The sequence below is a fragment of the Octodon degus genome, unplaced genomic scaffold, assembly GCF_000260255.1.
Source record: "Octodon degus isolate 3935 unplaced genomic scaffold, OctDeg1.0 scaffold00004, whole genome shotgun sequence".
Classification (NCBI taxonomy): domain Eukaryota; kingdom Metazoa; phylum Chordata; class Mammalia; order Rodentia; family Octodontidae; genus Octodon; species Octodon degus.
The window spans coordinates 31,186,115-31,212,585 of NW_004524580.1; the positions used below are offsets into that span (position 1 = coordinate 31,186,115).

The 26,471-nt window shown below is 41.5% G+C and overlaps 1 pseudogene; it reads right to left on the reverse strand.

Moving 5' to 3' along the window:
- Positions 1-1,279: 1,279 nt before the first annotated feature.
- LOC101571105 lies at positions 1,280-1,981 on the reverse strand (annotated as a pseudogene).
- Between the last annotated feature and the right edge of the window lie 24,490 nt (positions 1,982-26,471).

Sequence of the window (26,471 nt, forward strand, 5' to 3'; positions counted from 1 at the left end):
GTGTAAACTCAGCAAAATATTCTAAAAGAGTCCAGTAGCCCATAATAGCATTGGGTCTTCTGTTTAACTGGCAATGTCAGAAAATATTGATCTGAGTCCCCCACAGCTCAACTTAACAGCATGGCTTTATTTCTTATAATGAAAGATGTGGTATTTTTACACAATGGAGTATTATTCAGCTATTAAGAATGATAAACTGCAAGCCTTTATATTAAAGTGGATGCCACTTGAACACGCTAAGTATCTTGGAAGGGAGCCACTAAACACAGAAGTGAACTTGACACAGTACAAATGAGAGTTAACAAAAGTTATACATGGCAGCCTGAGCAACATTCCCACAAAAAAACAAAGTAACTATCATTGGTTACATAAAATTTTCCTATTTAAATCTTAACATATAAAACATGCATTTTAGAATCTTTAGCTGTTAAATTCAAAAAGTACCAGTGTCTACGTGGAACAATTCCTCTCCAAAGCCAAAGTGCAGTCAAAAATTAATTCAAATGATGTAACATAGTCTAAAGCTAACAAACATTTGTTTTTGTTGATGTGGAGGTATAAACTCAGAGATTGGGGCCTTCTCATGCTGCAAGGGCCATTTCTCTGGTTCACTCAAAGCAGCAGATGACAACGCCCACAGATGCCATTAAGCTCCATAAAGGGCAAGAGGGCTCATACCCAGCTCTGACCTCCCCAGGAAGTGTGGCTACTGTGTCCACAGAAGGAGGAGGTGTGAGGACCAGAGGCACCCTATTCTGCTAGCTGGAGAGATAGCAAACTGCCCTCCCTCCACCCTAAAATCTCCTTCCCAAGATAAATAAAAAGTATACAAGGTGGAAAATTTAAGAAGCACTTATCTACAGAGTACAGATTTCAAAAAAATTAATGTAATCCCTACTTTAAAAAATTTAACTGGAGTCATCTGGCCATTTCTGATTACATCTTAAGATGTATCCAGATTTCATTTCCTATTGATTTATCACTAGATATTTTTAGTCAGAAACACTAGCTTTCTTCCCAAATGTTTTAACCACGAGTGTGACTGCAGTGTGTCATTTCCCAGGTTATCATGCACTAGAGGAGAAAAAGTAGATGTTAAAGCAGCAGGCAGCAATTACAGCCCTTCCACATGGCGGCACTGGAGCGCTCATTGAGTAGTCCAGGAATAATTTTAAGGACAAGAAAATGCATGCACATTGGTAAATATATTGTAATTTCACTGTCTAAATTTCTTAGACATTGTACCTTCTTCACAGGGGAGTCCTGGATTTTGCTAATGTTATGGTGACTCAGTACTTGAGCTAGCAGCCTTCTTCTTCTTTTTCTTCTTCTTACTGTGTTTCTTGTGCTTCTTGTTCTTTTTTATTTTTTTTTCTGTTGCCTTTTCCCATTCTTCACTGCTTTTCTTCCTTTCTGCTCGTACCCCTTCAGTACGGTCTGATTCTGACATGGCCTCAGATGAAGGAGGTTTATCTTCAGGACACGTCTTTCTTTGCTTGGTAAGTCCTTTAATGTCCTTCTCTCTCCAAATTGCATTGTTTGACTTCTTTTTCTTTCTTAAAATATCCTTATTGTCTGACTCAGCTTCTGACAGGGAGCTTTTAGATTTATATGAATGGTTCTTTTTCTTTCTCCTTTTTGTTGCTTCTTTTCCTATTCAGAATCTGAAGAACTGCTGGAAGAATCAGAGCTCAACGAAGAAAAAGATGAATACCTACCAGATTTCTTCTTTTCTTTCTTCTTTCTCTGTTTTTTTATGAGCTCTCATTTCCACTTAATAATTTCTCTCTGTGCTTTTCTGGTTCTTTCTTTCATTCATTTTTTCTTCAAATTCAGCCAAAACCTTAGAACCCTTCTTTTTCTTTTTTAGTTGCTCCTTCACTTCTTCCCAGGTAGGCCTGGGTTGATTCAGATAATCCTGGATGGTCTGCCCTGAAGACTGGATTGGACCTCTTGATCTGGCCATTGCTGTTGGGTTCATGTAGGCCGCTGATTGTCCCGTTTCTCCAGGTGCAGGACAGAGCACACAGCTAAGACTGCAAAAGCCAGACCAGGCTGCAGATGCAGCCAAAACAGGCCCTCCATGGGTCCTTCTGCTTGCCACCTATATCTTGTATCTGAGCAAATACTTTGAAGATAACATTACATGTTGTTATCCCTTCAGGTCCTGATCCCTTCCCATCTGCAGTAGACCTGTCTCTGCTTTCTGTTTTTTATCTCTTATTTTACTCTTTATTTAGACTTTGGGCTTCTTACATAAGAGAAAGCATGCACCGTCTTCCCTCTCATGTCGGACTCACTTCACCTAGCACCATGGTCTCAAGGGTATCGCTTTTCCTACAAATGACTTGTGTTTACCCTGCATGTGGCTCGGTAGCTCTCCACGGTGCTCAAATACCAGACTTTCTTTACCCCTTCCGTTGCTGCTGGAGGTGCAGGCTGCTCCCAAGATTCAGCTGTTATGAATTGTGCTGCTATAAATATGTGTAAGTACAGATCACCCTAATGGGCCATTAGCTCTCTTGGAAAGATAGCCAGTAGGGAAAAGGCTGGGTCAAACGGGATTTCCAGTTTTCATTTTCTGAGGAATCGACACAGTGATTTTCATAGCACTTGCACTAGTTCACCTTTCCACCAACCATGGAGAAGGGTCCCCTTTGTCCCAGCCGTGGAAGCATTTGTTAGTGTTTTGACTTCTTGGTGATAGCCATTCCTTGAAGAGTACGACGGAATCTCAGTTTTGTTTTAATGTGTGTTTCTCTACTGGCCAGTGATAGTGAACAATTTTTCATGTTTCTATGAGCTATCCTTACTTCTCCCGAGAAGTATCTATCCATTCAGATGCCTGTTTTGATCGAGTCTTTATTTTGGGGGGAATCTGATTTTTTTTTTTTTTTTAGTTCTTTATATATTCTGTTAGTTTCCTGTCTGAAGCATCTCTGATGAAATACTTTTCCCTTTCTGCAGGTTGCGTCTTCACTCTTGGTTGTTCCCTTTGCTGTACAGAAGCTTTTCAATTTGGTAGTTAAGTTCAGGGATTCAGCTCAGAAAGTCCTTGCCTGTGCAAATGATCTTAAGAGCAGGTTAAGTATTTTTGTGGTAATATTTAGACCTTTGCTCCACTTCAATATTTTATTTTAGCACACAGGCAAGCCCACTAGGGCACATGAGCACCTCCACTGAAGTGCCCCTCAGACTGCCCAGCAGCAAGCAAGGGGTCCAGGCCCTACCTCAGGAGGGCAGTTCGTCCCACAGAGCAAACTCCTGAGGGCCTTACAGAGGCACAGGATACAGTGACTCAGGACGAAGCTGAGCACCGTCCCTTGAATGTCCTCCTTGTAGCCATCTCTGCAATGGACAAGGTCCATCCAGCTCGCAGGAAAGCAGGCACTGATGCTGCTCTGTGATGGCCAGAATGAGGCCTCCAAGGAAAGAGCGTTTGGCTGACTTCTCATCCATCCCGCTTCCTTCTGCTTCTACCTTTCATTTTTCTAAACAAATACTTTCTAATTCAGAGGCCTCATAAAAACTTTCAGGTCAATATGATGAAAGACACTTTGTAAAATGAAGAGCCAGCATAATGCCAAATTAAAGTCGGGCCTTTTGAGGTGAATGAATCATTTTCTCTACAGAAATCCAAGGCTGTGACCCAGAGGCAAGGCAGTGGTTCAACTTTTTTCTTTTCTTTTTTTAAGTTCTACTGTCACCTTCTCTTTTTTTCTGCCCGTTGTCTTTGTGTCTTGGGACTGAATGCGCCCCACTGGCGCGGGCTGTGAGCCCCTTCTCCTTTCTGCAGAGCACAACAGTCACTGCTGCAAAAAGTACACTCTGCAAAGCAGTAATTGTGCGCTGCTGGCATCCCGGGGACGTCGGTACGGCGCACGTCGTCATGTTTAGGGCCCTGGCTCCCTTTTCTTTTTCGGTTTTGAAAAACCTCGTTCAACCATTGCAAGACAGAACAGCATGCCTCACGAAATCAAACACAGGAAAAAGTTGCAGAGATGTCTGTTTACTCAGACCTCCCGGACCAGCAGCCTGAACAGTTTTGCGGCTTAACTTAAAGTAGGAAGCACAGGACAAAGCTTGCAGAGAACAATGAGAGAAATGAATGTTGATAGCGTCCCCTCCCTGTTTTTATTAGACGTACAAAAGAGAATCATTAAATTTTAAAAGGCCAAGCACAGATGGTAGAACCATTTCTTTTTCTGTAGTTGATGGTTGGTAACACAGATGGAAAAATGAATTAGCCTCATTCAAGAGAAGCAAACAATATAAATTTGCAGAGCTGGGTCCCCTGGTCGCGTTGGGGGCAGACTCAGCCTTCTATGTAGGTGTGCTTGAAGCTCAGTTATTTTAGGTTCTTAAAATTAGTGCTCATTGCTAATTAATAAAGACTGTAACTCTATCTATCATTCTGTAGCTGCATCAAGAGTCAAGGCTTTTGACTTCATTGCTTCCAGTCTCAGATCAAAATATCTTTTAATTTAATCCTACCCACTCTAATTATGGCCAGTCTAATTATGTTTTAAAAGGCCTAATTTATAACCTTAATTTGTTACAGTCTTATTTGGATAGTGACAGAAATACTTAGTTGAAAACTCTCTGCAAACCCCACTTTATTTCTTCTTTGTTCCCCAAATTATTTATTAATTTATCACTCTTGTTCAAAATTTTAATTTTGCCTGGGGACAACCCACTTGGGCCCCCCTTCTATCCCTCTTTCAGACAGAAGCTTTCTTTCCCCCAATAAATATATTCCCCTCTTTCAAAAAAGAAAAAATATATTAATTTTGAAAAGTGTCAATAAGGAGGGTACCTTTTCTTTGGATGCCTAGCTTTGCATCATGAAAGTTTACTTAAATTCTCCTTTTATTTCTAATTACTATTCTTGGGGCTTATGAAGCATGGAACAAGAAGACCCCAAATGAGGTCTATCCTCGCTATTTGGACTTGCCAGCCGAAGTCAGCAGTAATGCGCTCACTTTAATAAAAAGTGATATATGGGGATAACCGAGGAACAAATTGGCATCTGTTACATATTAACCCCACATTTCATTCACCATCTCTGTGACGTAGGAGGAGTAGGTAGCAGTTACACTTTGCATGGAAGAAAATCAAACACAGATTGGTGTGTTAGGAAAAAGATCATGCTCCGTTTTGCTCTGCGAGATAGCATTAGGGAAAGCAGAGGGAGCTCCCCGAGACGCCTGTGCACCCAGAGAGTTATTATTCATTGGCTTATTGTTGTGGGACCGAAAATTTGCATATCATAGCATGTCACAAATTTGTATTAAGATTGTGAAATTGTAGAGTTGGCCTAGGTGGGACTTAACTCATTCTGACTTACTCTAAGAGTCTGACAAAGAGAAAGACATTCTCTTTGTCAGGTGGATTTCAAATACCTAGCCACTGGCTACCTGAATGTTTATTTGTCTCCCCAAATTCATTTTGAGCGTTAGGGGAAGCAAACCTGTTTTCCAAGGTTGTGCCTAAACTGACTCTTCCTTTTGCTGACTTCAAAGATGTCCTTGCTTAGAGTTAGTTTCCTGTAAGTAACATAACGGAAATTTCCATTCTGAATTTGGGAGAAAAAAGTAGCACCTCACAGACTATTGTGTAATATGCATGGTCTTAAAAGATTCCACCACAAATAGAATATATTTTGACTTGAGCATTTAGTAACTTAGAATGCATGTTGCCAAGGTAAATTCGCATTTTGGATAAACAATAGCTATTGTTGATTATGAAGAAATGCAAGTGTGATTCTGCCTCCAAAAGGCCGCCCAAGAATCAACCGACTCATGGATTCAAGATTTCAGATTCTGTTTCTTTAGGGAAGAACATTTTTTAGCTTAAAGTTAATAAAAGTATGCATTTTATCTTGCACAGATCCATGAGCTACTGCTCTTTGCTATTGACAAGTTCTTTTTCTTATGGAGTAGATTATTTCTGTATGTGTTAAGCTTTTCAAGTTAGACCAAATTAAGGATTTTATAAAAGCAAAACTTGGGAGAAGAATTGTAAAGACTGTTTCTAAGATCAAGATTTTACTTAATGCATCTCTGCCACTGATACCTGGTGATTTAGTTGGGTTTTTTAGTTGACTGCTTGACAGATGTTACTTGGTACCTGGCCTACATTAGGCGCTGTATAAAATCATGTCCTTTCCTTCAAGTATCATTCTAATAGACAAAAACAAACATGAGTACGTGAAAGAAGAATCAGGTTGCCATGCAACTTCAGAAATATCACCTTGAATTTGTTATTTCTGTTAAGAATGCATATTTGGGAGACTGAAAGCAGTGACTAGAAAAATCATTTTTAAAAGATTGGATTTTAAAAAGCTAGTCATCCTGCTAACTTAGGTGAAGTTGTAATGAAGATGAATCTTAATCCTGCAGCAGACAATTTTGTGGCTAGCAAACAACACAAATTAGAAAATACCAAAAATTAAAATATTTATAATAGCACCAAAGCAATCAAACACAAATGAAAAATGCAATGAGATGTTTATATTAAAAGTTAAAAAGAAATATTGGTGAGAGAAATGAAAGGAGGTTTAAATAGAGAGGCATAAAATGACAACAGATTGACTTGATATGGAAAAGATATTGAGTTCTTGCTAAACTGCACCTCCTCCCCCCATACACATTAGCAGAAGCCTTGGTGAGCCCTACCCTGCTCCCCTACGTTTGTGGGACCCTTGCTGAGCGGTGCTCCCCCATCATCACAGGCATCTTGCTGAGCTGTGACTCACTGACCCTTTTACCATAAGGAAAGCCCTGCTGAACTCAGACAGTGGGTCCTGGGGACAGCCAGCTTTGGTGAACCTACTCCACACCCTCCACCTCAGGAGGCTTGCTGACCCATACCTCATCCCCTGCCCCACCATCACCAGAGCCTGAGGGAACAATAGGAGCTTCAAAAATGTCAAAGTGAAGGAGCAAAAAGCAATCTCAGACCTCTAGCCCACCCAGAACAAGTCCAGCAGACAAGGACATAGAACTTAGAAGTCACTCACCTGAAATGGTAGCAACTGAGGTAAACTGAAAGTCAAAGGATGGAAAACTCCATCAGGCTGTAGAAGAAATTAGATCACACATAATCTCTTAGGTTAAAAAAAAAATGAAATGACAGCAATCATGAATGAATTGCTCAACACATCTAAAGAAAACATAGATTAAAAGTATAGGAAAACAGAAAAATGATAGAAACACCGAATGAATAATAGAGGAAAGAACTAGGATACATGAAGGTTCCAACAGACATTCAAAAAATGAAGAATTCTATTGAAAGCTGGCAAAACCACATGGACCAAACTGAAGATAGATTTTCAGACTTTGAGGACAGCATGCAACTAGCAATCATGAAAGGAAAGATCTCTTAAAAATAATAAGGAAAGAGGACAAAGCAATTCAACAACTGCAACATGAATGAAGACTAATGGGTCTTAATGACACAAAGGACTGGTAGGTCTTAATGACATAAAAAGATTACCTGCAGAAACAACAGCAGAAAATTTCCCAAAGGTGGGAAAAGAATCTGACACTCCCATTAGTCATAACCAAAATGTATCTATACAGAGACAAATAATAATCGGAAATAATTAGAAATAAATAATCAGAAATTCAACATAAGTACAGACTTAAAAACCATTAGAGAAATAAGCAGATCACCTATAATGGAAAGCTCATCAGAATCAAGTCAAGAAGAGCTTGGAGTGAAGAATTTCATGTCCTGAAAGAAAAGAACTTCCCAATAAGTCTGATGCACCCTGAAAAACTATCTATCAAAATTATTGGAGAAATAAGACACTTCCATGACAAAGAATTATTGAAGAAATTTATGACCTCCAAGCCAGCTTTACAGAGTACTGACAGATATTTGAGGAAGAGACAACAATGACCACAACTTCAAGAACAAAAGAAAGGAACTACCAAGTAGAGAAATCAATTAAATAGAGGGGAAAATTAGAAAACCTATAGCAGGAAAATAAAATGATAAAGCTAAGCTGATACATATCAGTTAAAGGCATCAATGTAAATGATCTCAATTTATGAATCAAAAGAAGAAGACTGATAGAGTAAATCAAGAAACAAAATCCAACAATACGCTGTACACAAGAAACACATTTGACTCAAAGGAAATTTCATAAACTGAAAATCAAAGGATGGAAAACAATCTTCTATGTGACAAAAACCCAGAAAAAAGTAGAGGTTGCTGACAAAGTGATTTTCAAACCAAGAATGATCAAAAGAGATAAAGAAAGTTACTACATACTTGTCAGGAAAAACTGGATGAGGAAGCGATAGCAATGATAAGTAGCCAATGTAGGAGCACCCAACTATGTAAGACAAATTTTAACAGACATGAAAAATCAAATGAGTAACAGCAAAATTGTAATGGGGGGCTTTAACACCCTTTTGTCACAAAGAGATAGATTAACTAGGCAAAAAAATCCTCAAAGAAATATCTAAGCAAAACTTGTGAAGAAATGGACTTGGTAGACCTTTATAGTGTTCTACCCAACAACATCAGAATACACATCTTTCTCAGCTGAACATGGGATGTTCTCCAAAATAGACTACATGCGAACACATGGAACATACTTAAGTAAATGCAAGACAACTAAAATTATCCTATGCATATCATCTGACCACAGTGTAATGAAACTGGAAATTATTGATAAAAAAATTTAAAAACTCCATAAACACATGGAAATTAAATAACACCCTCATGAACAATCAACGGGTCACAGATAAAATTAAAGAAGAAATTGAACAATATTTACAATCAAATGAAAATAAAGATACAATTTACCAGAACCTGTGGGACTCAATGAAAGAAGTCCTAAGAGGGAAATTTGTAGAGGTCAACTCATGTAAGGAAAACAGAATAAACCCAAATAACCTTATGTTGTAAACTCAAGCTTCTAGAAAAAGAAGAACAAGTCAAGCCCAAAGCAAGTCAAACAAGTCAGAGAAGTTATAAAGATAAGAGAGGAAATTAATACAATGAAGAATAAGAAAACAATAGAAAGAATTCATGAATTGAGTTGGTTCTTTTATTTTTTTTTCTTTTCAAAGTTTTATTGATAAACATATAGCAATGAGACAGTTTCAAATCAAATCGAAAGTACAGTTTCAACAAATAATACATTGCATACATTCTTCCTAGTGGTTAATTGCTGTACAAGATGCAGACTTGTGATCCTACTTACAAACACCATTAGAAAAAATCATTCTATTCATTAAGAGAATGCAACTATATATCTATCCCAACCACTGTGAATACACAGATACAAAATGGACATTCATAGTTATACCCCAATTTTTTTTAAGTTCCGTTGTTGAATATTATAGGTGTGTAAACTCAGCAAAATATTCTAAAAGAGTACAGAAGCCCATAATATCATTGGGTCTTCAGTTTAACTGGCAATGTCAGAAATTATTGACCTGAGTCCCCCACAGCTCAACATAACAACATGGCTTTACTTCCTATATTTCATCTTCATACTTTTCTACTGGATGGTTAAGACCAAGGTAAAGCAGGACCTGTGCAACAAGAGTTGTAGCTTTTTGGTCTGACAAGGTCAGTGAAATGCCCTCAGGATTTATCTTGAGATCCTGTACCTCAGATTGTAGAACCTTTGTCAGTGTCAGCCATGTGGATGAGTCACGGCCAATGCTTGGCCTATGTGCTCTGTGTGAAAGCCTGAGAGAGTGTCTTCTCCCCATGTGACTCTCCTTAGGCACACTCTACGTCATCGATCACTTTCCTCTTTGGCCCCATTATCTTCTTGATCAGAACATTTGGGACACTACCGAGGTACAAGAGTTGGTTCTTTTAAACAATAAATAAAATTAATAACCTCCTAGCCAACCTTAAACAAAAAAAGGAAAGAAAAATTCAAATTCACGCAATAAGGAATTACAATGGTGAAATCATTACAGATCCTATAAATATTCAGAAGATCACCAATATGTATTTGGAAAATCTTTACTCTCACAGGATGAAAAACACAGAAGAAATGAACAGATTCCTAGATACATATGAATTACCAAAGCTGAACCAAGAAGTTATAAAAATTTGGAATAACCCAGTATCAGTCAATAAAATTAAAAATGAAAATTTAAACCTACCAATTTAGGAAAGCCCAGGTCCTGATGGATTCACAGCTGAATCTCTAAGAAATTTAAAGAAGACTTCATGCCAACTCTTCTCAAACTCTTCCATGGAATTGAAAGGGAAGCAATTCTTCCAAACTCATTCCTGGAGACAAGAAGTACCCTGATACCAAAATCAGAGAAAGATCCAACCAAAAAAGAAAACTATAGCCCAGTCTCCCTGATTAACATAGATGCAAAAATCCTCAATAAAATACTAGCAAACAGAATGCAGCAAATTATAAAGACCATATACCCCGACCAAGTGGCTTTCATCCCAGGATTGCAAGGATGGCTCAATACACACAAATATGTAAATGCAATACACTACATTAACACAGCCAGTAACAAAAATCACATGATCATCTCAATAGCAGTAAAAGCTTTTGACAAAGTCCAACAAGCATGCATGATAAAGACGTACAGAACATCAGAATAGATGATCTTCACCACAACCTGATAAAAGCCATCTATGACAAACCAATAGTCAACATCATATTAAATGGACAAAAGTGAAAGACTTCATTTTAAAATCAGGAACAAGACAAGAATGTTCATTGTCACTTATATCCAATATAGTTCTGAAAACTTTAGCCATAGCAATTAGACAAGAGAGAAAAATAAAAGGAATGATTGGAAAGGAAGGAGTGAATTATCATTATTTACAGATGACATGATGCTGTATATAGAAAACTCCACCAAAAGACATCTAGATTTAATAACCAGATTGGGTAGTGTAGTAGGTTACAAAGTAATACTCAAAACTCAATAGCATTTCTGTATACAAACAGTAAACACAGTGAGCGAGACATTAGGGAAAGTGCACCTTTCACAATAACATCCAAAACAATGAGACACTTAGAAATCAATCTAACAAAGGAAGTAAAAGATCTATCCAGTGAAAATTACAGTACTCTGGTAAAGGAGATTGAAGATGATTTCAGAAAATATAAAGATATTCCTTGCTCCTGGGTAGGAAGAAACAACATTGTGAAAATGACCAAATTCCCAAAACTGTTATACAGATTCAATGTAAACCCTATTAAAATATCATCAACATACCTCACAGATCTAGAAAAGACATTCCCAAAATTCTGCTGGAACCAGAGGAGACCTAGACAGGAAAACAATTCCTGAGCAACAAAGGAAAGCAAGAGGCGTCACAAGCCCTGGCTTGAAGTTATAGTACAAAGCGACTATGATAAAATCAGCATGGTACTGGCAAAAAAACAGACCTGGGGAACAATGGAACTGATTAGAAGATGTAGATACAACTACCAACACACTCATCCACCTTATATTTGACAAAGGGATCAAACACAAAGTAACTATAAAAGATAATCATTGTTAAAGTACAACTAAAATTCCTCAAAACTCCCAAGTATGACCATTAAACAACAACCAAGTGAGAGTGCCTGCATACAGCAAAATCTCAGACCTGAAACGATATAAAGAGAATTCACAAATCAACATCAAAAGGCAGTTGTAGATGGACAAATGCACTAAAACTTGAAAAAATTCTTTATCACAAAAAGGATTTTCAATGGATAGTAAGCCTATGAAAAGAGTTCAAATTCATTTGTCATCAGTGGATTTCAAATTAAAACTACTGCACACCAACTAGAATTGTTCAAGTGAAAAATGAAAAAGCACAATTATCAATAAATCCATACAGCAACTAAAACTTGAATACACTAATTGCAGCACAATAAATAGATACAGCCACTTTGGAGAACTGTACCTATAACATTTGAATATATATTAACCTGGAATGTAACTTCCCCGAGCAGTTCTACTCCTAGGTGTATGCCCAACAAAAACTCAAGCATATGGTCACTAGAAAACAAATACTAGAATAATTTATAGCACTACTATTCAGTAGCCAAAACCTGGAAACTTCCAAAATCTCCATCAATAGCCCAATGGAATTATTAAGTTGTAAATACAATCCTACGATGGAATGCTATACTGTCTTGAGAATGAACAATCTATGTGGACATACAAGAATATGGAAAAATCTTAGAAAAAGTAAACTAATGTGATAAAGAAGCCGAACCTGTGTATTCCACTGTATGACTCCATTTCTGGAAAAACAGACATAACTAATCACTGCTGATAGTTACGATTCCCTTTGCAGAGGTAAGTGAGTGTAATGGGGTTGAGGCATTATGGGAGGAGCTTCTGGAGTCCTGGTATTATTCTAGCTCTTGCTCTAGACTCAGGGTTATCGAGCTGAGTTGGGTTTAGCTTACAGCAGTTTATTAAGCTACGCGATCATAATATGTACACTGCTCTGCAGGAATGGTGTACTTCAAAAAAAAAAAAAAAAAGATAAACGAGTAAGTCAAAAATACTCTACACCTTGCTGGGAGTCCAGGTACCTACCCACAACATCAGGCTTAGATCCATTCACACCGGGCGATGGAACCCAGCGCAGCTGGAAATTCTACTGAAAATGATTTGCAGAAATGAAGAACACATGAAAAACTGTTTCAGTTTAATTAGGGGTAGAAGAAATGCAAATTTAGAGTTGAAATATCAGCAACATGGAAAATACTCATGCTAGAGAATTCAAGGGGAGAAAATAACACCAGAATTAAAATGATAGCGATTATTTGGCATGTAGGAAGGTAGATACTGTGTTTCTGCCTCTTTTAACCCATATTTTCCAAATTTCCAATACCAAGAATGACCTATTTTTTATAAGACTAAAGGGAGAAAAACAATTTTTCCCAGAAGACAATAACATATTCAGATGAAACAAAGAGAAACTGTGTTTACCACACCTTCTCAGACCAAAAAGCTACAACTCTTGTTGCACAGGTCCTGCTTTACCTTGGTCTTAACCATCCAGTAGAAAAGTATGAAGATGAAATATAGGAAGTAAAGCCATGCTGTTATGTTGAGCTGTGGGGGACTCAGGTCAATAATTTCTGACATTGCCAGTTAAACAGAAGACCCAATGCTATTATGGGCTACTGGACTCTTTTAGAATATTTTGCTGAGTTTACACACCTATAATATACAATAACGGAACTTAGAAAAAATGGGGTATACCAATGAATGTCCATTTTGTATCTGTGTATTCAAAGTGGTTGGGATAGATATATAGTTGCATTCTCTTAATGAACAGAATGATTTGTTCTAATGGTGTTTGTAAATAGGATCTCAAGTCTGCATCTTGTACAGCAATTAACCACTAAGAAGAATATATGCAGTGTGTTATTTGTTGAAACTGCACTTCCGATTTGATTTGAAACTGTCTCATTGCTGTTTATCAATAAAATTTTGGAAAAAAGAAAAGAAAGAAATAGTGCTTACCATAAGTTTGCTCTCCTAAAAATAATTTTCCATTTAAAAATGAGTTTAATTTATGATTATATATTTGAAACTATCTACTGGCTTTGAGCTGTAGTCTGAATTTTTCTTGTCTGGAATAGAAGTCACCACCTGCACAGCACTACTGCTTGGAAAAAGAATGTTCCAGCGTGGGATTTTTACTGTAACCTGGTACACAAAGCTGAAAACTGTATTTCTCTCTTGACTGTCCTTAGTTAATATACAGCTCTCTCCATTCCTCTGTAGCAGTTTGCATAGCACTGAAGATTTAGCTAAAAGTACTTATGTTGAGCCTACCAGTCTCCATTCTGTTTTCCCTGCCTACCTTAGTCCAAGGCCTTTACAGTCATGTTCCACCACCAATGGCCTATCATCTCTTGCCAGTCACGTTATTTTTTGCCTCCAGGGCCCCGGCCAAACCACAGAACTGCATGGGGGAAATTACCCCAGGGCAGGTGCATTCGGAGGCAGGCGGGAGGCAGGCATATCTGTTTAGCAGGGAACCTCAGCCTGTAGGGAGCGTCCCTTTTATGTGGTTGCTGGTCACAGATCTGCTGATTGTGTCTGCCATTGTGCCTTCCTCGTCAACTGTGAGGGCGCTGGCTGCCAAGGCTGCTCAAGTTGCTCCTCCAGCAAGCTGAACCTGTGAGCGGGGGACTGTGGGTCGCCCGGCAAAAGAGAGGGCAGGGTCGCTGCGCTGCCCGCCTTCCTCCGGTGGGCAAGCTCTCCCTCTCTCGGGAAGCGCAGGGACTTTCCTGCACTGCTCCTGCACAGCATTTCCGTAGGGTGAAGACTCTCTGCCGATGGCGCTCTCTCTCTCTCTCTCTCTCTCTCTCTCTCTCTCTCTCTCTCTCTCTCTCTCTCTCACACACACACACACACACACACACACACATGGACATACGAGCTGTGACCAGAAACTACAGTGAGTGTTCAAACTTGAAACTTGCATTGTGGCAAAAGACACATTACCTCTGATACCCCTCAGAAGCCCCGCCCCGCCCCGCCCCGCCCCGCCCCGCTTTGACCCCACTTCCCAAAGCAGTTCTGGAAGTCCATTTTTGTGAGTGTCTAGTTGTGCTGGCGTGGCTGTGTCGACATCCTGAGTTGCCCCCAAACCTTCACGTTCGTGGTCATTTTGACTTTGGAAAAGAGCCAGAAATCTCATGGCCAGATCGAGGGCACAATAACGTGGATGAGGACACAGCGCCGTACTTCTATTTGGTAGAAATTACTGTAAATGTTTAATCGATGAGAGATGATCAAAAGATACCGGGAATGTTTAAAAACCATTGCAATAAAAGACACTGCCATTCATCAAAATACTGAAACACTCTCCTCAGTTTGAACACATTTATTCCATTGTTGTTGCGGTGTCTTTAATATATTAATTTTGAAAAATTTAAGCACTGCTTATTTAGAACACCAAATACTATATATCTATACCTATATCTATACACCATGTATTGCGCTCTCTCTCTCTCTCTCTCTCTCTCTCTCTATATATATATATATATATATATATATATATATATATATATCTGCCCTCTGTAACCTACAACTGTATCTACTCTTTTATTGCTGAGAAATTATGGTTTATTATTAATATTCATTAATAATTTCTTCATGTTAATCATTAATAGCAATTATTACTAGCAATAACTATACTAAGCAGTATCATGGTCTTAATTTATACCATCCGTTTGATCTGACCTGAATGTGCATTTTCCAGCTTCGTCTGAACATTCAGAGGCCAGGCACATAGTTTCTTAGACACTTAAAATTACAGCCTATTTTACACCCAACCACAAAATCACACCTTCTTACGTAAGCATAAGAACTGAGCCACTTGCTCTGTGGTCATGCCAGGGAGGGGTGTGCACAGGAAAGGGGGTGCAGGGGACAGACAGGGCTCCCTGGGGGTCCGATGTCCCTTGCCCAGTACTGGAGCCCATGGTGAGACTGGCACGTAGCTGAAGCCACCCGCCGAGCCGTGTGTTTCTGATTGTACTGTGCATGCGGACATGGAGTGAAAATTTAAAAAGTAATTTGTCCCAATCCTTGTCTGTGTCTCACATAAAATTGCTATACGTGTCGATTGGTAGGGAAGTTTCAAAATTAAATTTATGAAAATGTGTTACTAAAATATATTTTATTGACTGAGTTTTGTTTTGTTTTAATTTCCACTCCATCATGTTCCAGAAAGGATTTAGAGAATGAGGAGAAGGGCCAGGAGTGTAGCTGTCCAGCACAGCACCTGCCTGGCAAGCGCAAGGTCCTGAGTTCAATTCCTGGCACCAAAAATAGCAGCAACAACAAAAAGCAAGGAGAAAGTCACTGGATGCTTGTGGCATCGATGTCAGCCATAACAAGTGCAGCTCATGCTTTCAAATGTCTGCTCATTGCCCACCATGACTGTATCGTCTCTAACACTCCAGCAACTGCTGAGGTGAGTTTTGCAGAAGAAGAAACAAAGGCTCTGAGAGCTTGATGAGTCTGTCCCAACACACAGCCTCAGTCACATTCGCTACATTTCAAAGAGTCTTCTGTTTGGGCCACGCAACCTTGCCCACGTGGGTTTCCCGGGACAATGTCACGTATTTGGGACAGGGCGTGAAGACCGTTTATTTGCTGAGCTCCGATCTCTGCCACCCAGAGCCTGGGAACCATGTGTCTCCATGTCCATTTCTTAGAGAGGCCATCGGCTTTGGACGCTGGTTTTCCTCTTTCAGCACTATGATATATTGGTGTTTCAACTTGCGCTTTGGGTTCTTAAAAATTAAAAAAAAAAAAAGTATCCCCAGTATAGCTATCCTAAAGCTGATTTTTTCATCAAGAATACTAAATAAAATAATGAGACCTTAGTTAGGAGAGTGGATAATACTGTTTCATTTGTTGATTTATGAGAGAAAACAACCTTGAGTCAAGATATCAAATCGGGGACACAGATCCCACATGCCATGTAGAATCATTTCCACAGGTTTAAATCTTGGTGAAAGAAGAACATCTTTTATTTGTGTCCTCACAAAGTAAGGGAAGAAATTTCTGTGTGTCAGTTTTTAAGAAAAAAAGGTACATAAAGACTTTTATGATTAGACACATGATGGAGGTCACGGGAGTGCATTAAAAGTGAACTCCTCTCTCCTTTTAGCCGATCTCCAGGAAGGCTGTGCTGCCTCCCCTGAGCTCAGTGATGCCAGTTTACAGGAGGAAGTCCTGGGCTAGTGTCATGGGTGATGTGGGTTTTGTCCCTGATCAAAACTCTGCTTGATGCCTACTGTATCCCAGATAGGCTGGGTGCCAGTAAATCAGAAATCATTCAAGTTGCTCCTGCCTGTGATCCCAGCCACTCAGGAGCCTGAGACAAGATCACAAGGGCTGCCTAAGCAACTTAGTACTACCTTGTCTCAGCATTTATAGAAAGTACAAAGAACTGGGGATGTAGCTGTGTTCCCTAGGTTCAATTTCCAGTACCTGGAAAGGAAGGAAGGGATGAGAGAAGGAAGGAAGAAAGAAGAGAGAGAAGGGGAAAGAAAGAGGGAGGGAGGCAGAAAGCAAGGGAAGAAAGGGAACAAGAGAGCTTTTTTCCATCCTCACAAAGCTTCCATTCCCATCAGTAATGGGCTTCGAGGTGTCATCCCTCCAGATCACCTGGCAGCTGGTCTAAATCTACCTCTGCTACTCTCAGACCAGAAGTTTACTTGGATTGCACTGTCCGAGCTGGAATCTGCTTTCTAAAATAAGCTGTATATTTACCGTATATTCAGTCTCCCTCTTTGCCAAGGCTCACACTCACCATCTTCCCATCTGTCTACCACTGCCACAGTTCCCTTGAGCTGCATCCCAGGAGTGTGTGTGTTCCTAAGCAATGTTCCTTGCTCTTTGACAGCTAAGACTCCTGACTTTTAGTCCCTGTATGCTTAAATTTCTTGTTCAAGGCAAGTCTTCACAGTCAATGTAGCTGAAGAAATTACTTGCCCACTGAGTGAATGACAGATCCTGAGACCACCTACTCCTTATTACAAACTAGGTTGACTAATCGAGATGGGGTAAGGCTACCTAGAAGCAAACTGCAGGACATGATACAATCAGGCTGTTTACTTTGTGGTGTCTGATGTGTTATCAGACACTTAGAGGTTTCCAAGCATGACTGATAATAAGCATTTGGTTTCCCTTGTTCAGTGAAAAAAAAGTAATTTCAAAGTAGTAAATAAAAGTGATCTTTGATCTTTCCCAAACTCTGATTTGATATCAAAAATTCGTAAGATTCTAAAACAATGTGCAATAATTCAACAGTCATTAAGAAGTACATAGAGTTTTTATGAGAAATGCAGAGCTTACTCAATTTCCAGTCTGCCTTGCCGAGAACAGCATCCTAATACTCTGTTGGTTTTTGGGAAAGCCTCATAAAGGATTACTCAGTGGTATAGACAAATCCCTCATTGTTCTTAAATACGATATTTTTCTTAAGCAAAAGAAAAATAAAATAAAAGGAGTAATGGCTCATAAGGTCACCATTTGCTTAGTATGGGAAGGATTTCTCCAAGAAGAGCCATCAAGGCTGCTGCAAACACGAACTCCCCACCTCTGCCCCTGAGACCACTGGCTGAGTAGCTGCTCCCTACTCAAGCTGCCCAAACCTTAAGGAACACCAGCCTGCATCTCCTAAAGGCAGTGAGACTCTTACCAAGCTAACCTCGAAGCTCTGATGGTTTCCATCCCAATGGCACAGTGAAGTTCATGGACTCCACCTGACTGTGACCCTAGATGAGACAGGATATCTGCCTGTGTCAACACACTGTGGCGGTTAAAAGTCAGATTGCCTCATTTTGTTCCCGAAACATTGTTGGATTAATCTGAACCCCAGTTCCACCACTCACTCCACGATTACACTGGGGGCAGTGCGCTTAACTCCCATCTCCTCAGCTATAAGGTAGCGGTAGGCTATTCCCAAGACTAAATTAGACAACTTGTATGAAGTTTTGAGCATAGGATTTAGCACTTTGCACACTCAGCCCCACCATTCCCACCACGCTTGCCACTGAATGGATTTTAACTCCCAAGTTTCTTCATCAAGGTTCTCGAGTGGGACATCTCCACCATCTAACTCTGAATCCTAGATGACAAGAGGAATCATAGTACCGCCATATAATTAATGCCGCGAGGCTGGCTGTAGGATGTGCTTCTACTGGGCAACAAGAGTCACCCTAGCAGGTCTCAAGCCACTCTGTCCAGCTGACTCTGGATGCTGCTCATCTAGAAGATGCTCTTGGGATCAGACTCACCTTGCACGTCCTGTCTGCCTTGAAGGTTCTCACAGACATCGACATAGCAGTGTCTCAGAAAGCTCATACAGGAAGGAAGCTTCGTGCCACCCCGAATTCCTGCTAGGTTTCTTTGAAGAATTCTTTTACAGAATTTCTGCTAGTTAGCTTTACCACACATACCTTGCTAATACTGCTGTGGAGCTTGTATTCTTAAGAAAGCATGTTGGAAACAGGAGTGTGTCAGGAAAACCATAAACGATGCCACTGGAAATGCTCAACACTTCATTTTGCCGAATTCTCTGGAAAAAAAAAAAAGAATATTTAAATGCAATTAAATTCTCCATGACAAATTTATGCCACCTGGGCAAATATCTGAGGTCTGGCATGGTTACAGGGGCAATGTTCTCATAGATGATAGATTTGTAAAAAATTTGTTGTATATAAGGCATCAATCGTTTAAGTTTTATTTTGATTCTTCAAAAGGCATAATCCTTGCAAAACTGATCCCTGAGCTTCATTCTACACCAACGTATCTTGCCTTTTCCCACTCCCTTTATGAAGTAATCTCTGTAAAATGAGTTCCCACAGTTGAGAAGAGCAAATATAAAAGCCTCCGACTCCCCCTGCCCCCGTCCCACCCTCCTGATGCCCAGAGCAGCTGGCAGGTTTATTGCTTTCCCAGCTTTGGCTCTGTTCTGTACATGGAGCAAGACTGATTACCCTCATTCTCAAATGTGAAGATCCAGTGTGCGCCTTTGTCCTGGGTCCCTTGAGAGTAAACTGGCATCAGCTACACTCAGTAAAGCACATTTTGGGCCATTGGCAGGTGACAGTGACAGTGTGGAGGAGGCCACTCTCCCAGCCCCATGATTGTCGACCTCTACCTGGAGCTCCAGGCCCCCCAGACCATGTGTGCTCAGCCCCACCACTCCCCAGGGACTGACCCTTGCAAGGCCGGGAGCTGAAGCCACCACTGAAACATTTTTGCGTGCAGAGGCACTGTCAGGCACAACTCTGAGACTTGGAAGCCCAGCTGAGGCGTCCGTGTGCATGCCCAGCACTTGTGAGCCTCCAGACGCCCCAGGAGGGAGCCAGCTGAAACCCAGCTAGGCAGCTCCCCTTTCTGGGATCAGCCTGACTCCCTCCAAAGACATGTCACACAGCCCGGCACATCATGAGGGTCTCTCACCAGGTCTCGTGCTCTGTGTCATCAATTTGGCTGACATAGAAACTCAGAGCCCCCACAGGACTGATCCATGACTCCAGGTCCTGCCAAGGTTTGAACACAAAGCCTGGTGAATGAGCCGCGTGCAGGCAACCCAGAGAAAGTAATTGCTCTTCCCACCAGTGCGGCTGCTCCTCTGCTCAGCATCTGAACGAGTTAATTTGAGGTCTGGCTTTCTGGGAAGAAATGGGGCTCCTCTCAGCAGCTTGTGGTTACATGGGGAGAGATGCCCTTTTGCCAGATAGAAATAGTAAATTATATTTGAAATCCATTTCTTTCAAAGGGAGAAAAATCCTATTTTTTCCCCAGGAGTCACTTTTCTTGGCCTGGTTGGACCATTTAATATCCATTGTCCAGCAGAAGCCCCCTTCACTCATGTAAGTGTCTAGTGACTAAGGGATGTTTTGCTAATCAAACAAAGCGTAGTCTAATTAAATACAGAATTGCGTAAAGAGCTCTGCCCTTTGCCAATCCTGCGCTTCCAGGCACTGATCTCAGCAGCATCTAAGTTGGACAAATTGGCTAAATTGATCCTGCTCCTCAGAAAGGGTGCTTCATCTAGGGCCAATCAAGGGCAGGCAGAGGCGTGATGCGCGAGGAGAGGAAGGAATCAGGCGGTCCACTATTTCTGGGCTAGGAGTCAGGCGGCAAGGAGCAAAAACACCTCCGCTTCCTGTTGGATTTATTACCTGCTAGACACCGAGGATCTTAGGCTGCAGGACTGTCCCTGCTTCTGAGCGGCCAGGGACAGCTGTGGGCTCAGGCAGACAGGGCCAGGGAAATCTGATCTGGACATCATGTCTTTGTTCTGGCCACAACCTGTCAAAGCAGTACCTGACCCAATTAATGAAGCACCACTGCAGAGGGGACTTCCCTGCTTCTGATGCCGAGCAAGTGAGCTGTTTTCCAGAATTGTTTTTCATAGCATAAACCTAAAAGTCAAGTCAGTGAGTGCAGCTGAGTAAGGTGGCCTTAGTGTGAACCCTCAAGGAGTGTGTGCTTGGGAACAAGTGATTTTAGCACCTTGAACTACAGTTTTCTCATCTATGAAATTGGGATATAAGAGTATCTAGTTCATAGGCTCATGGAGAAGGTTAAATGCGTTAATTCAAAAATCCACTTTGTTCAGTGGTTATTCTCACTGGAGGAAAGAGGCTATTTTCAAGGAGAAAGAGATCCACTTGTCCTAGTTGTGGACAAGTCACTGATGAAATAGAATTAAAAGGGTCTGTGCTAGGTTTATCAGACACCAAAGTCCATGCACCTTCTGCCATGTCATGCCCCTGCCGTCAGCACAGGCCCACACCTACGCTCTGCTCGCATCTGCAAAGAAAGAACGATGAAATCTCACATGTCGTTTCTCTTCTCAAAAAGCAGTCCAGACAACATACATTAATGTTTGGGCTGACAACAAACAAACAAACAAGATTCTGTAAGAAAAACTGTCACAGCGGGTGGTAACAGTCTTGTTCCTGCCTCTGTTTAATCCTCTGTAACAGGCTTCAGTTTTAGGATGCCATCAATAGTTATTTCTTGCTCTGTGACACCACAGTTTTCTATATTTTTCTAAACACTCACCCCTTACTTTATAGAAATTATACATTTGTATATGAGTCTCTCTGCCTCGGATTAACAGCTCCTTGAAAGCAAGTAAGTCTAACAAAACCAGATTGTTTGAATTTCCTGCACCTGATACAGTGCCAAAGATTTTCATAGTAGGTTCTGAGCAAACAGACGCTGGCTGGCTGATTGGCTGGCTGGCTGGTGGGATAGATGAATGGGTGAGTGGGTGGGTGGATAGATGGGTGGATGGGTAGGTGGATCGGTGGATGGGTGGGTGGGCAAATGGATGGATGGGTGGATGGATGGCTTGGTGGGTGGGTGGGTGGTGGATGGATGGATGGATGGATGGTTTGGTGGGTGGGTGGTTGGATGGATAGATGATCGTTGAAGGAAGCCATTCTTTTAGTTCACACTGAAGAGGGCATTGCTTGCATAACTCTTGTCTAGCCATAGAAGAGAACCAGTATAAGAAAACATTGTCCTGAAGGAGTTGACCTGGCATACCAGCATTGGTATTCATGTTAAGGTTTTCAGAATTGCACTTTTCTTTAGGTGACTTCTGTACGCCTTTTTTTCCATGCCAATCCTAAGCTCTTAGGAAATACAAAGCATGCTGAATACTCCTTTATTTACTTAGTGTAACACTCTGTGCAACAAGAGGCTCACATCTTGTTACATTAAATTAAATTTGTGATCTAGTAAGAGACAAAATAAACTGGAAGGTAGCTTATGCCCATGAATATATTTGCCAGCGTAGAATACTAGGATGACAGAGTGGAAACATGCTCTGAGCTGAGGGAATTCAGAGCAACAGAACCCATGGGACTTAGCTTGCACACACATTTGCAGACAAAGACATTAAAAGTTTCCCACTGCATTATGCATACAACCCCATTTATTTTCTTCATGCTGAAATCTATGTGGCTTTCCATTCTTTAATGCCTACACATAAGCCCATATGCAATGGCATAAAATTCCCGGACATGCTGCTAGTTATTAATTGTATGTGTAGCATGTTCTGTTGGATGTCTCTGCTAACATGCAGCTAACTGAATATTCACATTTTGCTATCCTTCCAAAGCTTGCTTCCCATTCATTCAGTGGCTCAAGGTCAGTCTTGACTTTCCCGCATCTTTTTGAATGTGCCCACTTCACACTTTTTCCCTAATACCTTAGTGCAAAGTCCTGCCACCTTCTACTCTTCCTCAAGCACCTGCCCGATCTTTGCCTCCTCCACACCCCCGGTTCCTCTTCACTACACAATGATTCTCCACTAAAGGGAAGTCAAGTCATGCTGTCATCTGGCTCCGTAGGACTCGGAACTTACTGTGCTGCACAGCGAGGGATGTGCCCTGCCCCTCAACCCTCACCACATCCCCTTTCCAGTCAGCTCATACCCAATGTACTCAATGAAACCAAACGTATTCTAATCATAAAATCATAAAGAATACAAGTATACATTTCCTTCATGCATTAATATAACTGACACTGGCTGAGGTAGTAAGGTATTTTAGAGCCTGAGGAGATCACGAGAGCAAAAAAAAAGTGGTTATTTAAGGTTGCATAGCAGGATAACAGGGCTGGCCAGATGGTTCAGTGGATTAAAGGGCCTGCTTATGCAGATGCAGGGGCTGGGGGTTTGATCCCCGGGTCTGCTGTGCCAGCCCCGCATTTGGGGCACACTGAGACAGTGATTGAGGCTGGCATAGTGGCACACACTATAATCCCAGCACTTGGGAGGCTGAAAACAGGAGGATCACTATGAGTCCAATCTGTGAATTGAGACCCTGTAGACCCTGCACTAAATACACAGCAGGATAGAAGATCCAGTCCTCCTCACCTATTCCCTCCTGCATTGAACACACTTATCACATCATTCTTGCCACTTTCTGAAACAGTTCTCTAAGTATTCTTTTGTGAGTGGCTTTTAGAGGTGTGATTTTAAAAATGTGGTGAATGCTGCTGCTGCATGCCGTCTGACAGAAAGGCAGCCCCTGAAAATGTGACGCGGGGTCCTAACCCACCTTATCCATCAGATCTCACATTGTGTAACTTCTGGCTCTGCCTCAAAATCAAAATGACCATGAAAGAGAACTGTTTTCCATCAGTTCAGGACACCAAGGCAACCAGAGCCGTACAACTAAGATACTCACAAAAAAGGACTTCCAGAATTCACTGAAATTAATAAGTAAAACAAGTCTCCACCTTCATAGATTCCCCAGTGTGAAATAGCAGGAAAAATAGAATACAGGATATAAACGGCAGGAGGGAAGCAAAGCAGGACTTGTGTGAACAGAAGTTATAGCACCGAGAGGTCTGGCTGTAGGGTCAGCAACGATAATGAGAACTGTAATATATTACAGGGGTCTGTTTTATGGTCTGAGTTTTCACCCACTATATCCATTGATTCACCACAACACCATCTACAACATTTAATATTCCCCCTTTACCTCAGGAGGCTGAAACGGAGGCTGGGAGAAGCAGGAGTCACAGTGCCTGAGTCTGCCCTAATTTTTTTGTGCCCTAGATTGAGGTGAGATGTTTCACTACAGTGCTGAGGCAAACCTGAAGTCCTGTGTTGACATTTTATTTCCTAACAAGTCTTATCCAGATTTTATTGGATGCTTTCAAAGATATTTCTACAAAACCTTTCCGGTGATGTTTTCTTTTCCTGGAATTTTCTTCAAAAGAACATGTTGTAACTATCCAATTCTAAAGCTAACATCAGCCTCCCCTGTGCCTAGAATCTGATTTTCATGCAATGCCTCCTCTAACTTGTACCCTGCAAGTTAATAATTAAAATTCACACCACACAGCCTGCATGGGTGTATTAGTTTTTATTGCCCAATAATTGAAATCTGCAGGTAGAGCTGGAACTGCTTCCACATACGTGTCTTCTCTCTAGGAACCAAATGGTTGTTTGAAAAAAAATTAGCATCAGCGTGGCGCTTGGAGAAAAGCTAGCCCAGGCCCTTCAGTTACAGGCTGAAACTAAGGTAGCAGAGAGCTGAGTGATGTCTTCAGGGTCTCAGAGCATCGCATGTGTTCATTCCTAACACCACCCACATGCCCTACGTATAAAATCATGAAGCATAATTGATCAGTTATTACCCAGTTTAACGCCTTCACGTTATGAAGGAGGACATGGAGGTGCAGAGCTTCTAAGTAGAAAAGCGGAACTCCAGCGCTCCTGATCCCCCACTTGGATACGTCCAAAGACCGCCTGTATCACTGTGGTGTGCTTCACACAACCCTCAGGTAAGATGAATTTTGCCTTCCTGCTGTATCTTCTTCGGCCTTCCTAGAAAGGAGCCAGAGGCCCTGTGTAACTTCCACCAGGCTTCCTCTGCTTATTCCCTTTCTTGCCTCAGTGCCTTCCATTGAATAAGTGCTTCTGTCTTCCTCTCTGTGACACTTTCCTCTGGCAAGAGGAGGAGGTCAGAGAGAGGTGACACTTAATGGTATGTTTTTCTCCCCACTTGGGTCTTCTGTTCCATTTGCTCTCATCTTATTCTACCTGAGCAGCTCACTGAAAGAACTCAAGTATTCCCTTTCTAATCCCTCACTGCTATTATTTAGACACAGATTTTGGAAGTGATGATGGACTCATATAGAGGGAACAACCTACTTGCCTTCCCCAAAGCCACGGCAGGGCACTGACTCCACTTAGCCACATCAGAGAGATGAACGGAGATCAAAGGCCAGCTCTCCAGCTTCTGAGATCATTAGCCTTTTGAACCAATGGGCCTTATATCAGCTGATAAAACCCGCAGTTCCCACTTGGTACACAACTACTGCTTCAGGCAAGGTACCTATGGCCTGTTCACATGCCCTGATTTCATGGTTGTGGCCGCCCTAGAGGATCATCATCATCATCATCATCATCATCATCATCATCATCATCATCATCATCATCATCATCATCATTACTGCCATTTCATATATGAAGGAACTTGGACGTGAAGTTCTTTGCCAGGATCACACAGCCGTAGGAGAGCTCTTATTTGAATTCAGGGTCAACTGAGTCTACATTCCTAATTATTGTATTTCTGAAGAACTGACTAGGAGTAAGAAGGAAAGAGCCAGTGCAAGCCTAACTGCCGAAAAATGTATTCTCAGGGTTATTTTGAGAGCCATATGCTAAGGGCCTGTTTACGTATTACTGTAGTCAGGGTTTTGCTAGGGAAACAGTCTAATGCAGGGCACATAATGTATGGGATTATTTTATAATAGTCCCCCAAAAAGTGAAATACAAAACAGCAGGAGATCTGTCTACACACCAAGGATCGAAGAATCCAGCTGAGGCCCTGGTCATGGTAAGCGTCCACATGAGTCCAGCTGGAGACCTAGAGCCCCCTGGCAATGCTCCCCGTGTGCTAACTAGAAGCCGAGAGCCCAGGACAACATCTTATGCAAGTCTGTTTCGCGGACCTCGGCTGGGAAGGCCCAAAGGTCAGTAGTGGAAGCTAGAAAGCGAGTGCCAGTGGGATGAAGGATCTGTGCCAGCAGGCTGAGGGATCTGCACTGGAGCCAGGAAGTGGCGTTCAAAGTAAGAACCAGCGCTCCCCTGAAAAGTACCACAGCCATCCTCAGCAACACGGAGATCCCAAGCATCTCCAGCCAACAGGACAAACTCATGCTCGGTGTGCCTGAGGCCTTTGGGCTCTACCTCCTGCATTGTTGCACGCGCACGTGCGCGCGCGCGCGCACACACACACACACACTCTCACTGGCCAGCCAGCCACACTTAGTAATAGAATGACAGCTCACAAGCTTAGAACAGCGACACACGCCTGCAGCCCCAGCGACTGAGGCAGGAAGAGCAGGAGTTGGAGCCCAGTCTATACACACAGCCAGACCTGATTGCAAAGCAAAACAAAAAGAGACCTCACAAGGTGGCAACAAATACAT